This window comes from Phragmites australis, chromosome 8, assembly GCF_958298935.1.
Source record: "Phragmites australis chromosome 8, lpPhrAust1.1, whole genome shotgun sequence".
Taxonomy (NCBI): Eukaryota; Viridiplantae; Streptophyta; class Magnoliopsida; order Poales; family Poaceae; genus Phragmites; species Phragmites australis.
The window spans coordinates 4,027,892-4,043,057 of record NC_084928.1 but is presented as its reverse complement, the minus strand read 5'-3'; the positions used below and the strand labels follow the sequence as shown (position 1 = coordinate 4,043,057).

At 45.6% G+C, this 15,166-nt stretch overlaps 1 pseudogene; it reads right to left on the bottom strand.

The window, feature by feature from the left end:
- Positions 1–10,338: 10,338 nt before the first annotated feature.
- Positions 10,339–14,272, bottom strand: LOC133927536 (protein SRG1-like; annotated as a pseudogene).
- Positions 14,273–15,166: the final 894 nt, after the last annotated feature.

Genomic DNA, 15,166 nt, shown 5'->3' with positions numbered 1-15,166 from the left:
ATGTGCCGGAGGCGGAGACGCCGGAGTTAGAGACGTTGGAGGCGGAGGTGCCTGAGTTGTAGACGGTGAAGCACGATGCGAAGTTGCCTGCGACGGAGATACCGGGCGCGGGGGCGACGGTGCCTGAGGCGGAGAGGGTTGGCGCGGGGGCTGAGGTGCCTGAGGCGGAGTGGGTTGGCTCTGGGGCTGAGGTGCCTGAGGCGGAGTGGGTTGGCTCTGGGGCAGCGGTGCCTGAGGCAGAGATGCTGGGCCTTGGGACAGGCGGGACGCTGGCGATTGTGACTTCTCACAGCTCAATATGATATCCCGTCTAGGCCACAAAATGAAGTTTCCAACAGCCTCATCGAGAATCTCAATACCCTCAGGTGCGCTGATTTCAAGCTTGTACTTCCTGAAAATCGGCTGCACCGAGTCCACTTGTACCTTGGCGTAACCGGCCGGAATATCTTGACTGTGAAACACACGGCCTGGAATGGCTTGGCCAGTGGCAGCATCGACAGTGAAGTCTCCCTTGCCGACCGGAACATGAAGAATGCAAGGGGTAGCCTCTTTGATTTCATCCACAGGATATCTCTGGCTATCGAAATGTGTGGACCCGATGCTGCTCCGAAATCCTGGGCTGGTTGGTTGCTCTATCAGCATTAATGTGGCCCTTTCCTTCTCCTTTTCATTCCACATCTTCATGAATTTGATCTTAACCTGTTCTTGTATCTGTTACTCTAGGGTCTTCTTATATCTATTACGTGTCTTGTACTGGCCCGCATCGTTTGAGAACCTATGCTTCCAGCCCACTTTTGATCCGATGCCTCGAGTGCGACCCGGGTGTTCTTTGTTCCCCAGGGCCTTGGTAAGCAGGTCATTCTCCCTGTCGGGCTCTAGAGACCCTTCCTTAGCAAGCCCTTGGATGGTCTGGGTCACCTCCATGGTCTCGGGACTATTGAAGGCTAAGTCCCCAGACTCGGTTCATTGTGACCGAGCGTAGACCCAGTTCCTGCTTCGCTCGTCCCAATTTTCTAAAGGGTTGGGTTTCCCAGCCCGGGCAGCCTCTTCTTCTTGCCTCCTCCACTCAGAAATTTTGGGGGCGTACCTAGATGTGCCCAGGTGATGGTGGTGCTTATTCTTCTTCGCAAGTTGCTTGAACGATTCACCCAGTTTGATGGCATCAGGTGTGGTCTTCTGCCTAACAAACTCTGCCTATTGCTCTGGTGTAATTTTTCCGTATTTATTAAAGGGTACTAGATTCTTCTTCACGAATTCCTTGTTGAGCTCACTCTTCCAACCCCGGAAGCTTTTTCCCATAGTTTTCAATGCATTCTGTTTGGCTGCTTCCTCTATTCCTGAGGGGAATCGGATGGTTCTCTGCAATGTTGCCCATAGGAACTCCTTCGTCTTATCCGACACCAATTGCCAATCAGTTACAGTGATTGGGACGTACTCCTTGACAAGGAATCCGCAACCGTTGTGGAATTTGGCGCAGGCCTCACGAGGTGCAATAGGCTCCCCTTCAACACCGACCTGTGTTATTGTATAAATGCCGGACGACAATTTGTTTCTGCTATGCTCGCCCCTTCTTCGTTTCAGCATCGGCCCAGAGGGACCTGAAGTTTCGGGCACAGATGTAGCGGTGGGTCGTGGCGCAGAATGTTGTGGCGCAGATGATCGACATGAAGATCTTTGCACCCTCACCCTCTAGAGAGAAAATAAAGGAGAGTTGACATCAACAGAAGATATTCCTCCATTTAACAAGTATAAAATGCATTGACTCAACTAAATACCTCTTCGGCGGGATCATACTCGTTGTCACTTTCCCGACATCGGATCTCCCGCTCGCACGGAACAGGGCTCGGGCTGTGATACGAGGCCGAGCTTTTGCTACTGTCGGAGGAGGACGGCTGGTGAGGGCTTGGGTCCCTATCTGACCTCTGTGCCAGGGAGGCCTCTATTGCGAGTGTCCTCTGTGCCGGGGAGGCCTCTATTGCAACATCCGACATCCTGCTTACTTCTGGTTTCTTAGGGGTTACTGTCCTCTTCTGCCCCATAGTACTTAATCGACCGCTGGATTATTGTTGCCTAGAAAAAACTAACAAGTATGCTAGTATGAAAAAAAGGGGAATTTAGTAGTAGTGTAAAATGCAAAATGGAGTATCATAGAACACAAGAAAAGCATAGAAATTAGAGAGCAGAGAATGACAATATTGGATTATTCGAACGCCGCTGTTTTGGATGAAAAGGGGCCAGTAACAAACATTCATCGATCGCGTAGTAATGGTTGTGCTCCCTAAAAAGTTCCTAAATGTATGTGCTTATATGCATGCATGCATGCATACCGTCCTATACAGTAAGTAGTTGCACCAAGGTCTAAGGCCCTCAAGAACTATATATATGCTTGTTAGCTCTGGTCTTAATGCCTGTGCTCCCTAAAAAATTCCTAAACATTGATTCCACAACATTTCTTCGTAAAATGTAAGTACCTACAATTTAGATAGGTGTCGATGAAATGAGAATCTCAAAAGGTGCTAGAGGTTCATACCTCTAAAGATGCTTTAATTTCAAGAAAGAGTTCCACAAAATGAAACGAGAGAAAGCCACCATTAACACACATAAATTTCAATGTATAACTCCCCCCAATAGGAGCAAGTGAAGTTTAGGGAATTATTGGTCACAGTAAAATTTTGCATTGGATGCCATGAGCAATGTCAAAGTCTAGAAAGAACAAGTAAAGAAACCTCCTTGCCTTCAATCACATACAATGCAAGTCAATTCAGGTAACACCACAATTACAGTCCTTCAAAGGTCAAGGAAAATGCAGATCTAGGGGATTTTCAACTAACAAAACACCACGAAGATACTGTAGCCAGTCCTACACATGCTTTCATTACGATTAGCACTATAACAGATCAAAGAAGAACTCCAGGGGAAAACTACATCCACCTAAGCATAGTGGCTCTTGTGCTTACAATCTCAGCCTTCCAGGTACAATTTCCCACATAGAGGTTCATACATTGTAATCATAACACAGTGTAAAGGTAACTCAGAACCTAAGCACATACCCCTGTTTGCCTGGTAAGACAGCGGCATCAGGCCAATCATGGAAACACATTGCAACAACCTATCAGTTAACTAACATAATAGCATCAGGATGATGACATTATATATGCAATGCACTAAAAATCAATCGATCTGTAAGTCCACAAGCACTAACCATACAAAATTAAAATACCTCAACAGATCAACTAGTAAATGAAAGAGACCTGAACTTCAACTACTCACTAATCCCCCCTCTTCGACAGCTAGGGTTCACCTCAGAACATGCAGCGACTCCACCACCGGCTACTACCTACTGATTACTCCCTCTCGGGCATCTCATGCACAAACAACTTTTGAGTGTAACAATCAGCACATGTACATAGATCTTTTTCATCAGTGCAACAATCAATAAATGTACATGTTAGGTTCTAAAACTAGGGCACGATGGCCGGCATCACAGAGAAGGGGGGGAGGGGAAAACACGGCTGACCGGAGAACCAACTACGACGGCTCGGCCGGAGGGGGAAACGGAGCTACTCACCGACGGCGCTGCACCACGGCACGATGACCGGCATCATAGAGAAGGGGGGGGGGACACACAGCTGGCCGAAGAACCGACTACGACGGCTCGGCCGGGAGGGGGATATGGAACTACTCACCAGCGGTGGCGGCTCCTCCTCGGCGCTGTCGACCTCGGCGGCGGCTCCTCCTCGGCGCTGTCGAACTCGGCGGTGGCGGCTCCTCGGCGCGGTCACACTCGGCGGAAATGGAGAGGGTGGGAGGCGAACGGAAGGACAGCCTGACGGCGCGGTCGATGTTTTTTGAAAGCACTAGGGTTTTCGGGGCCGCGCGCGGTTATATAAATAGAAACGATTTCCACAGGCGGTTCCTTAGGTGAACCGCCTGTGGAAATGGATTTTCACAGGCGGTTGACCGAAGGAACTGCATGTGAAAATAGGAACCGCCTGTGAAAATCCATTTCCACAGGCGGTTCCTTAGGTCAACCGCCTGTGGAAACCTGTGGAATGTTTTTTTGCTTGTTTGGGAAATACTATTCTATTACATATTAAAGCATCTTAAATATTCTATTACATACTAAAGCATCTTAAATATTCTATTACATACTAAAGCATCTTAAATGCATACAAGTCCTTAATACAAATTAAAGCTTATCCTAATTGTATACAAATTTCAGGGTTCTATCACATTGGAAAATAATTCGCAAAACATTGCACTATTTGCCTTGAACTGTTTTCCCTACACCATCCAGACGCATGTACGGCATCACAGATCTATCGATGGTTGCTTCTACAAGTTTGATCTTTTCCGGATCTCCAAAAGGCGGCACGTCATCGAACTGATTGTATTCTTCCGCATCCTCCACATTCTCGACTCCGACAATTCTTTGTTTTTCGGCAACAACTACGTGCTTCTTTTCATTCGCGGGGTCGATTATATAGAAAACTTGTGCGACGTGATCAGCGAGTACCCACGGGTCATCTTTGTGGCCTACAATGCTGAGGTCGACAATTGTGAAGCCGTAGTTGTCCACCGCTACACCATTTGGGTGTTTGACCCATTTGCACCGAAAGACGGGGATCTGCAGATTCACTCCATAGTCGAGTTCCCAGATTTCTTCTACGAACCCATAGTAGGTGACCTTTTCCACTGTTGTGTCATAGGCTTCTGTTCAAACGCCGCTATTTTGGGTCGTGCTCTTCTTGTCTTTTGCTTTGGTATAAAACGTGTACCCATTAATATCATACGCTTGCCATGACGTAACTAAACTTGATGGGCCACAAGCCAACATTTTCACATTTTTTTTATCTAGAGATTCACCGTCCGGAAGGTTTTGGTTCTTGAACCATGTGGTGAAGCGACGCTTGTGCTCTTTCAAGATCCAATCATACGAGCGGCCTTGATTTTTTGTGTAGAGCTCATTTAGGTGTTGCTCGACGTACGGCGCCACTAACTGGATCTGCTGCAATATGGTGAAATGTGCTTCTTCCACTGCTTTGTAATCATGATCGATGAATCTTTTCTTTCCTTTGGTCCCTCTCCCAGACAACCTCCCCTCATGTCGAGATACAGGTACACCAATGGGATTAGAATCTTTTATGTAATCGATGCAACACTCAATGACTTCCTCGGTACTGTAGCCCTTGATCATGGAACCCTCTGGGTGAGCACGATTCCGTACATAGCCCTTCAGAATGCCCATGTACCGCTCAAACGCATACATCTGATGTAAGAATACAGGGCCCAGCACAATTATCTCATTCACGATGTGAACCAAGAGGTGTACCATGATATCAAAAAGGATGGAGGGAAGCACATCTCAAGTTGGCACAAAGTCTCTACCAACGAACTATGTAGAGCACCCAGTTTTTCAGCATCGATCACCTTCTGAGCAATTGCGTTGAAGAAGTGACACAACTGTGTGATGACCACCTTTATGTATCTTGGCTTGATACCCCTTATTGCAATAGGGAGCATCTGCGTCATCATCACATGACAATCGTGAGACTTCATGCCGATTAGCTTCAAATCTTTCATCGAGACTAGGTTCTTAATGTTGGATGAGTAGTCAGTCGGGACTCTCACCCCACGTAATCATTGACATAGTGCCTTTTTCTCCTCAAGTGTCAGAGAGTAGCTAGCCAGCGGAAGATAATGTTTCCCATTTGGTCTGTCTTCAGGGTGTAGCTCTGGCCTAATTTCAAAATGCACCAAGTCCTTACGTGACTTGATTCCATCCTTTGTCTTGCCTGGTATGTCCAGTAAGAGGCCAATGATGCTATCACACACATTCTTCTCAACGTGTATGACATTGATGCTGTGACGGACGTCCAAGTCCTTCCAGTAGGGCAAATACTTAAAGAAAATTGGCATCTTCTTCCACAGCGTGCTGGTCGGCGTCTCACTTTTCTTCCTCTTTTTACCCTTCGGTGGCTTCCCAAAAACAACCTTGATGCTACTGACCATTTCAAACACTCGTGCCCCGCTGCGAGGTTTCGGGCCAGTATCTTCCTCAACCGTGTTGTCAAAATGTTTCTTCATATTGCGGTATCTGTGAGTTCTGAGTAAGAACCGTCGGTGTTGCGTGTACACTACCTTCTGTGAGTACGGAAGGTACACAGATGCGGTTTCATCTAAGCACACTGCACATCCTTGCTTCCCTTTAACCTGTCCCGATAGGTTAAAAAGGGCGAGATAATCATTGATGGTAACGAAAATCATTGCTTTCAGCGTGAAGTACTGTCGTCGGAATTCATCCCACACCCGAACCCCCTCGTTCTACAGTTTCACCATATCTTCCATTAATGGTTCCAGAAACACATCTATATCGTTGCCTGGTTGTTTCGGTCCTTGGATAAGAATGGATAGCATAAGGTACTTCCGCTTCATGCATAGCCATGGAGGAAGGTTGTAGATGACCAGGACAACTGGCCAAGTGCTATGTGAGGTGCTCATGTCACCGAAAGGATTCATTCCGTCGGTACTCAACGCGAACCTTACATTCCTTGGTTCTTCAGCGAACTCTGGATACATGGCATCGAACTTTCTCAATTGCCTAGCATCAGCGGGGTGTCGAAGATTAGTTCCATCCTTCTTGTGCTTATCGAAATGCCAACACATCAGTTCAGAGTCCCTAGGGTTCGAGTACAGGCGCTGCAAGCGGGGTATCACTGGTAGGTACCACATCACCATCGCAGGACTTCTTCTCTTCTTCTCCGCGTTGGAAGAAGTGTCTTCTTCGTCACAACCAGCATTACTTTTCTTCTTCTTCGTGTTGGCGGAAGCATCTTCGTCCTCGCATTGCACACTAGACATCTATCCAAGGCTTCGTACTCTTTACAGTAGAGGATACAGTGGTTCGGACACGCGTGTATTTTTTGCACATCCAATGACAACGGGCAGATAAGCTTCTTGCCAGATAAGTGGTGGTGGGCAAGGAGTTAGGCTTCGGAAGCATGTTTGCCAAGAGACTCAACAGATCCGAGAAACTCTTGTCGGACCATCCATTGCTGGCCTTCAACCTTAGAAGTTTAAGCACCGAATGTAACACCGTAAACTCCTTATCACAGCCCTTTGATTCCTCATACAAAAGTTCCTTCGATGCCTTTTTTAACGCCTCAAAATTATCTAAACCTCTCGTGTCCCTTAAAACATGCGGTTCTGCATGGCGCAGCATTTCCTCCAGATCAAAGTCAGCATCATCATCCAGATCAAAATCGGCTTCATCATCCATCATAACATCAGTGTCGCCTTCGACTGCTCCCTCATCATCACCATCTACTTGATCAGCAGCGATGTCCTGGTTTGGTTTGCTTGTACGTTGTTCGCCGTGATTGGACCAACATTTGTAATTCTCAACAAAACCTCTCAAGATCAAGTGCGATTTGATTATACTTGATTTGTCCCACAATTTCTGGTTCTTGCAGTCAGAACATGGATAGTATATTTCCTTTGTCTTCTTAGTTAAAGCGTCCTTCTCTGCGGCTTCAATAAAAACAGAGAGTCCTTTGATGTATATTTCTCCATGTTTTGGCGCATCATACATCCATGCTCTGTCCATCTTTAACTTCAACCACAAAATTAGATACATTAATTAATTAAATAATTAATTTGAAAATCAGAATTAAAAAGATTATTTTTAAAAGGAAAATACATGCTAATTATGATTATAATATGTCTACACAATTGAATCTACATTAACGTAAATTTATGACTCAAAATAATGTGAATTCATTACTCTCTCTCTCCCTCTCCCTCTCCCTCTCCCTCTCCCCTAGATCTAGAGAAAATATCCCCATTCATGATGAAACCTCCTAAGGCTAAACATCACATTCTAGCTACATTTTTAAAATATAATACTAGAATCATGTGAATCTACACAATTAAATCAATATTGCAACAAATTTGAGCTAATTTGATGATCAAAATGGCAAGAACCATGAGCATCTCTAGATCACATTGAAACTCTAATTTAGCCTTAAATCTAAATCTAACTTTAAAAAATGCAAACTAGGGATGAGATATACATACCTTATTTGGCTCCTCCAAGAAAATCAAAAACAAAACCTTCCCCCCCCCCCCCCCCACTCCTATTTTCCAAATCGGCCGCCACAGTAAATGCTTACTGTTTCGAACAGTAAGTCTGTCTGAATGGAGCTGGTCGAGAAGAAGCAGTATTTATGGAGTATTTGCACAGGCGGTCAACTTAAGAAACCGCCTGTGAAAACTAATTTTCACAGGCGGTTCCTTAAGTGGACCGCCAGTGCAAATGAGATCCATTTCGCCTGTGAAAATGCTCCATTTACACAGGCGGTTCCTTACGTGGACCGTCTGTGGAAATGGAACCGTCTGTGAAAATTACTTTTCACAGGCGGTCCTCGGCCGCACGGGACCGCAGCCACTTTCTGAAGCGATTCTTCCTACGAACCGCTTGTAAAAATCAATCTTAGGTGTCTCGGAAAATAGGTTTTGTAGTAGTGCCTGAAAATCGCTCAGATAACTAAGCTATGGCATGAATTGATTCTACAGAAGCAAAAACAACAGAGAAGCTGTAACTAGGAAGGCAAATACTCTACGACTCTGGCCTTAGACAACTTAGAATACTTAGCACCAGACATGATTCAAAACACCACTTCCTGCTTGAGAAACCTATCATCAAGCGAGGTTTGATGCGACGAACTAGATCAGATGGACAGCAAGGGTAGTAACTGAACCTAGCATGCATGTCCACACGAATTAAACTTCACAAATATTTTTCTTGTTTGTTTCCAAGGATAAACCCAACAACGGCAAGCTATCTTTCTTAATGGCATGATTTGCATGAAAACATGACAAACTAAAGAACTACTGATCAATTTAGATCATATGCCATGTGATAACTAAACTTTAAGCTAAGCACGAGAACTATATACTAATACTACTCACGAAAGCATTGTCGAATTCTTAACGCACAACTCAAGAATGGCCATGCCAATGACACTGAATTTACTACTCCAAATGTGGCCTCATTTTTTTTTAAACGAAAATGTGGCCTGTTTTGTGACAAGCTAGGCCCTTCACAACTTCCAACATGTGCACAGGGAAATTGGGGATCTGGCTCTCATACTTTTACACTAATCGTGCGTTTGGAATTGCAGAAAAATCACAGCATCTTTGTTATGGGGAAAAAAATATTTCGCAGTAAAGGAAGCAATAGCTCAGACCTCGTTTTTCCCCGTTCCATTGCGCACCATCGAGGCAGCGCGCAGGGGATCGGATCCCCTGACTTTAGGAGATGAAGTCACAGGAGAACAGTAAATTATGAGTAGATGAACAATTCTCTGACGTCAAACTGTAGCAAAAATACTGTAGTAACGGTTCCGTTAGCTACTGCATCGATTTTACTGTTCCTAATACACTGTAGCAGTGCATCTGGTTCCCTCCCTTCACGGTCTACGGAGGTTTGAAACCACTGACTTCACCTGTCCGTGAAGTCAGAGGATCCGATTCCCGCACAGAGGAGATTACCCTGCGAACCGCTTCATCTCCCGCCGTTGACGCACGACGGAATCAGCTGCTCGCCGTCATGGAACTCAAACGCCACCGCAGCAGTCCCCCACCTCCAATCCGAGCAGTGGTGAGCACGGACCGCTGCCCTCGCCTGATTTGTCGCCGCGAGGGCCGACGGCTGCAGTCGAGGTGAGAGGTCCTCCACCACGCGCCGCCATTCTATCTGTCGCCACGAGGGCCAAGGCCTACCATCGAAGTGGCGCCGGCGCCGGAGCCGGCAGCGGTCGCACACCATCGCTGCCAACCATCGTGTAGGTTGTTGGATCGGAACGGAAGACGGAGACGGACGATGGAGATAACGAACAGCCAGCTCGATAGCAACCATGAACTTTTCTCATATCAAAGAAGAAAAAAAAACTGAACTTTTCTGGGAAGCGTATTCTAGGTATACGCATTGAAACATCTGCATCCAACTTTTAGCCCTTCCAAATTGGCAAATCTCGCTTTTTCATCTGCGGTTTTGCTGGTGTGTAAGGGCAGATGCGGAGCTAGAGCAAAGCGGCAGAGGTACACTATCTCATTGTACATGTAACAATATATATAAATAAGTTCTTTCAGAGAGTATAATTTTAGGTTTAAAGGGTGCACATATGGTTAAAATAGGTCAGTTTTAACTAAAAGTTTGAGTAATTGATCACCCTAGTCACACTTTATTTATTAATTGGCATATTACAAGTTCTTGATCTGCCCTTTACCTGCAACATGTTTGTACAAATCACAACTTTGCAAGCCATGATACTATACTTAGAACTTTACGCTGTCAATAAGCCTTCTTCCTTGAGAGAAATACTCGAAGAGATCGGCAATATAGTCCTTGGTTTTCATCTTCTTGTAGAGTGCTGGTCGCTTCTCATTTATCACCTTAGCTGCAGGCTCGATGTCTCCCTCAGGATCGACAGAGTAGAACAGAACCACTGATAGCCTCTCCTTCTCAGCATTTGTTACCACCCTATGCACCCATTGCTCATTATCTGCATATAAAATGTTCAATTCAGTGAAGCAAGGACTTGGAAACATGTGTAATGAAAAATACTGTAGTTGTCTCATGCATTTCACAAAAAAGCTTCATCAGGAGAGGAGCACATTACTTCCATTTGGTCTCCAAGGTTGATCAGCAAGGTGTGAGGCCTGGTCGGCACATCATACCAGACGCCATCCCTGAGGACCTGGAGTCCACCAACGCTCTTGTCAACCATGAGAGCCGAAATGAAGGTGCCATCGGAATGAGGCTTGAGGCCAAAGACGAGATCCGGCCTCAGGCACGGAGGGTAGTAGCTGAATCAGGCGTAGGTGTCGGCCTTGTTGCCGAACTGGTTGTTGAAATAGTCGTCGTCAAGGTCCAGCAGCCTCGCCATGGCGGGAAGGAGACGGTCTGTCACATCCGTGCATCCCGTAGTGAACTTGTGCAGAACATCCCTGCGGCCAGCAGAACATGGAAAGGCGTTAGAGGCTCTGTTCTGTTTGGAAGTTCACGTAGTACTGTGTTCTGCTACAGTACGTTGTCTGGTACAATGAGACGTTGAGTGAAGCGGTGTTTATGTATCTTTTGGAGTAAAAACTCAAACCACAATCACCTAATATCTTTTGCACTCGATAAAAATCAACTAATCCCATAGCAAATCTAACGACGGCACGAAATTTGATGACAAACAAAACATATGAGAAAAAAAATCACTTGTGAGATAAATAAATAGCAAACTGGGGCGTACTGATACTGCAATAAATGCCATCATGATTGGAAGATCACCTGAAAGATTTGAGATATTTAACAGCACCATCAACAGTGGGAGATCACCTGAAAGATTTGGGTTGTCTGGGCCAAAGTGTAAGATTTCTCTCATCTTCGGGCTCCACCTTGAGGCATATTTCACGTGCATATTACAATCAAGTTTTTGATGTTATAAGAGAAATTATTATAATAGTATTATATAATGATAAGATTCATTACAAAAGGACAAATAGATTTTAAAGTAAAAAATTAAAATAAACCAACGGTAACGGGTCTTCCATCAATCCACAGACGTTGTCCGGAGGAGCACCACCGTGTTTCTGTCTCCACCGGCCGCCAATCCTCCCATTTGCTCTCGGTCGTTCGATCGTTGATGAGCGGTCAAGATTAAACCCAACCCGTACCCCTTCGCGATCCAATTAGAAGCCGCCACGTCAGCACCACGTATCAACATGTGTCGTCCACGTGTCAGCCACATCATCCACCCGAGTCCAATCAGTATGCTGACGTAGTAAATAGGGTTTTATAAATAAAAATAAATTTGTTAACTCTTTTAAATAGGTAATTTTACATTTATGCTCTATTTGGTTTTCAAAAAAAACCTTAGCAATACTATTATTTTACTTTTATCCCCCTAAAGTTTAATATATTTGCATATAGGTCCCTAAACTTTTACAAATAAATCTCTAGAACTTTTATGTTTTTTTACAAAATAGCCCTATCCCTTTTGCAAAAAGACCCATGTAGCTTAAAACATTTATAACTTTTTCATACGAGCTCCGTTTTAGGCGATTCTTATGCTCACATGATTGTAGTAGCGAGTATTTTTTGTTATAGGGCTTTGCTACTGTTTGGTGTACTATTCTTATATGTTTATACTTGCTTGCATGTTCGCAAATGCAATAGGAGACGAGCAGTTCATGAACATGCATGACCAGACTTTTCAGTTTAAGTAACCCGTTGTTGAAGGCAAGTATCCTTGATCATATTGATTCTATTGTAGGAAAGTGTGTCTTTTACTTTTAGTTATATGCTTGTCAATATGAATCCCATTGTTAAGGTTTACTAGATACTTCCATGATTATCCTTGTTGCTTGTGTTGTAGTTCGAGTGTTAAGGGTAGAAATGCTTAGTTATGTTGTCGAGTCGAGTGGTGTTAAATGTTAATCTGTTAAATGTTCTATGCAATATGAACAAGTTTGGGTAATGTTTGTAGTAAAATGAATCATAAGGATCTAGGCAGGTTGGTTTGGTTGGTATGGTTGTTGTGTGGGTATTAGGTAATGTGCGAGTACCTGCTTTAGATCCTAAGAACCGATTCATGGACATGTAACCCGATACAACAGCGCAACTACGAGGCTTATATGGGTATGATCTGACCAATTAATTAGATGTCCTCTTTATTTTGTGCGCACTAGTTAGCTGTTGAGTAGCACAAGAAGGGGCCTTCGTAGTGGATAGAATCCTTGTTAGCGATGAAATCTTAGTGGGTGTGCATAGATTTAGAGGCACTTTGTAAAGGCCTTGTAGTGAGACCCCGGCTCTACACCTCGAAAGTGTAAAGTAACACGGGAATCATGACTCATGGGTAAAGTGTGCACCCTCTGCAGAGTGTAAAACTGATATATCAGTTGTGCTCACGGTCAAGAGCAGGCTTTGACTTTTCATGATTAGTGGGGGGATTTTGGATGGTTGGTTCTGGTAGTTGGGTGGCGGTAACCCGATGAGTTGGTAGCCAAGTTGTGGGATACCTTGTGAGTTTGGTAGACAGATGGAATCCGATGAGCTATTTTTTTTAATGTTGGTATCATCACACATAGTAAATAGGACTACTAAGTCTTTTTAAGTCCTAGGATATGATGGTATAGATGCAGTAAATCTGGATTCATCCTTTCTTATCTTATACCCTCATGTCATACCTTCTCACATTTGCAGAGTACTCTATGTACTCACACTTACTTTCTTCTAACCATTTGTTGCTACTCAGAAGGTGAAGACTTCGAGGATCTTCCGGACGATGGAGCTGAGTTCGGACGATGGAGCTGAGTTCTAAGAGGAGGAAGACTTCAACCCAGAGATGATGGTTTAGGCTGGTGCTCCTTTAGGCAATGCCTGTAGATATATAAAAGACCTGTTACTGTTGATTTATCTTAGTATTTTTCTTTAAGACCTACGACTCCTGTTGTATTGAACCTTATTATTATGTAATGATATTATAATGATTCACTTATGATATCATCGTATATATGAAAATTTGATTCTAACATACATGTGAAATATATCTAGTTTGTTTTTTTAAAATTAGGTGTGACATGGCACCAGTCCAGGACCTGGTCCTCGGATCGCACACGGTCGTTCCCGTACCCTTCGAGCTGGAAGTGCTTGCCGTCTATCATGTTGGTGTGCTTCTGCTTCTCCTCGAGCGGCTGCCGGAAGAACTCCCTCAACGCGTCCATCAGAGAGGCCTCGATGCCATGCTTGGCAACCTGGACATCACACGGATCGACGTACGTGACAAGATGAAATAACACCCGTGCATGGGGTATCTTAGTAGGAAGAGGTCACTGCACGTACCAGGAAGAGCCCCCAGGACTCCAGCACCAGCCGGAGCTTCGTTCGCGTCCTCGTCGGCGCCGTCCGGCCGGCACAGGCGGTCTAGGTGGATGACAGGGACCGGCGCGACCGCAGGGACGGCAGTGGCCGGCGGGTCGTGCGCGCGCGCGACGTACCTGGTTGGCACGTCGCCCGCGGCGCCGTGCCCGACGAGCTCCTGCACGGGCAGCAATACCGGCCTAGCTAGCTTCCATGGCCTCTCATGTGCTTTCCATGCGTGCTGCATGCAGCTAGTACCTTAGTTCTCTCGTGTGACCTGGAGAGAATAGTGCTCGATGCTTCGATGGTTTCTTTCTTCTATACCGACCCAACGGGTCTTGGATACCCAACACGGAGGCTGATCTCTCAGTGGGTGGCTGCAGGGGCGGAGCTAGCCCTTTTTATCGGTCAGCTGACTCTGACGAAATTCTATAATTTCTTAATAAATTACAGTTTATCGTTAAGTTTAACCCTATTATTTAATGGAGCTGATCCGGTGACGTTCTATGCTGGCTTCGCCCTTGAGTGGCTGTACGTATGTCGTATGTTGCCGTCAGGCGTCGTTGGCCTTTACCGTTGCTCCGATCCTTATCAGATCACTAGCTGGACCAGGGTAAGGGCACGGCGTATCGTATCATCACATGCGGCACGGCCACTAGATTGTACAGCGCCCGGCGGCCGGCCTGACCTTGTCGCGTTGCGACGTTGTGGCAAGGAGAGATGGACGTGTATGCACCACGGCTACGAAGCACGCAGGTTCTGGAGTCTGGACACAGGGCAGGCCGTTCCAGCCGTCGAAGCTGGTGTGTTCCAAGCTCCAACTTGTCGCTAAAAAAGAAGGAAGAAAACAGAACAGTTCAGGAAAAAAGTATTATCTCGGCTGGCCGATGTGACACAATTCTTCGGTAACGAGCGTGTGGGCTTTCATGCGCCGGTGAGATCGCATGGAATGAATGGCCCTCTTCCGGTCCTACCAACATGGGAAACTTAGGGAATTGGCCCATTTTAAGCAGCAATATCTTCTTCTCTGTGGGCCAACCGCCACAGCCGTCGAGCAGAAGCTGCAGCAGAGGCCAGCATCAAGATTTGTGTGAAACTAAATCGAACATCATTGATGTTCCATCTCGTTCTCCCTCCTCGTACGTCATCTTGAACCCTTCCTCGTTGTTTCTTCCCATATCGCCGTAGCATCACCATTGCCTCCCTCGCGGCCGCCTACCTCCGGCAAATTAGGGTTGGGTAGGATGCCGC